The sequence below is a fragment of the Halyomorpha halys genome, unplaced genomic scaffold, assembly GCF_000696795.3.
Source record: "Halyomorpha halys isolate HHAL.00 unplaced genomic scaffold, Hhal_1.1 Scaffold134.1, whole genome shotgun sequence".
NCBI lineage: Eukaryota > Metazoa > Arthropoda > Insecta > Hemiptera > Pentatomidae > Halyomorpha > Halyomorpha halys.
The window spans coordinates 2125582-2127159 of record NW_027107159.1 but is presented as its reverse complement, the minus strand read 5'-3'; the positions used below and the strand labels follow the sequence as shown (position 1 = coordinate 2127159).

General features: G+C 28.0%; 1 long non-coding RNA gene across 1 annotated transcript in view; it reads left to right on the top strand.

Annotated features, from left to right (window-relative positions):
- Window positions 1-1578, top strand: part of LOC136795312 (uncharacterized) — a 22410-nt gene that overhangs the window by 11364 nt on the left and 9468 nt on the right. The gene's annotated exons all lie outside the window — the stretch shown is intronic.

Sequence of the window (1578 nt, the reverse complement as noted above, 5' to 3'; positions counted from 1 at the left end):
AACTTAAATTTAAGTAATATATTTTATTTCCTGCTGAGTTTTCTAAAAAAAGGAACTTTTTTTATAAATGCCAGTTCGGAGTACTGAAGTGTTTAAAGTATTGAAGTTCGGATTATCGAGATTTAACTATATATGGAAAGCATTAACCATAGAGTTAATTTATGTATTTCCTTAACTTATTTATTTATTAAATCATTTATTGTAACTTATCTATTCATAGAAGTAAATTTCTAAGTAAATATGTCTTTGGTTTGACTCCACATTGCTGTCTGATGATAAATTTGTTTAACGGACCGAACGTGGGTAGTGGATCACTGGAAATGGGAGGTCTGAGAGAGTGAGGTTGGGAGAATAAAATTGTCAAGTTAATGGAATAAAATTGTAAATGTAATGAAATTGTTAAATTTATAAAGAAAAAAAATAAAATGAATGAAATAAAATAAAACAAAATATTTGTAGTTAGTATTGTATTTAATATTTGTAGTATTTAGATTTGAAGACTAGTATTGATTGTGGAGGAAAAAAGAGAAAACAAAATTATTGTTATAACATGTGAATATATATCAATATGTTCAATCATGGATTGATTGGTATGCTGTGTATTGTAGCAACCCAATGTATTTGGGTAGCATAGCTAAATAAAGCGTTTCTCTCTTTTTCTAAATATTTTAATATTTTTTGACACTATAATATTTTACATAATTTTAGGGTTTTAACCCCTTTGTCATCTGCTTATACGTTTGTGCAATATTGAGTATATACATTCTGTTATCCGGTAAGTACAAGCATGAATTGTGTATGCGAAAGTATAAAATAAGATATATATATTTAATATTTGTAAAGTTTTAGTAGAGCTAGAGTTCTATATAAGAAAGTTTACAACTAGAGTTGGCTATGAGGAGTTGCTGCTCTTTTGTTCTGGAATGAATTACTCGTTCTCCAACGACTTGCCGGTTTTAAAAGCCCCCACCCCTTCCTCTACAATAGCCCCGCCCCCTTCCACAGCCAACTTAATCAACTTTAATTATTCTCATTAATATTGAAATATAATTGAGCAACATTTCTAACCTCCTTTCTCTCTCGCATGGCTCCCTCTATACTACTGCTCTCGTACTGTATTATTACTACTAGATGTTTTAATGTTTAATTTTAGGAATTTTAAATCTATACAAATTATTAACTAATTTTGAAAGATGGTGTGGTAAGAAAAAAAATGAAAATATGAAGAAAAACCTTTTATATGTTTACATAAAACAAGAACTTTTGTGGTGACAATAATTTATTTATTTATACAATATTTTCATCCAGGAAATAAACCTATACAAATAGAGCTTATCACGACGCATATTATTGTTAAATTTTCTACCCTTACAAGAATTATGAATATATTTTATACTCATACAAGAATATATTTTTTTTAATTGTAAAATCCAGACTGCTAATAGTGAACAAATAATAATAATAATAATGTTGACTAAGCAACAATCAGCAACTCTAAAAGAAAAACAATTTTTTTGTACCCAATTTTAATATCAAAACACTGCTTATTATTTCAGCCAACCTGGCCATTCTCAAGGA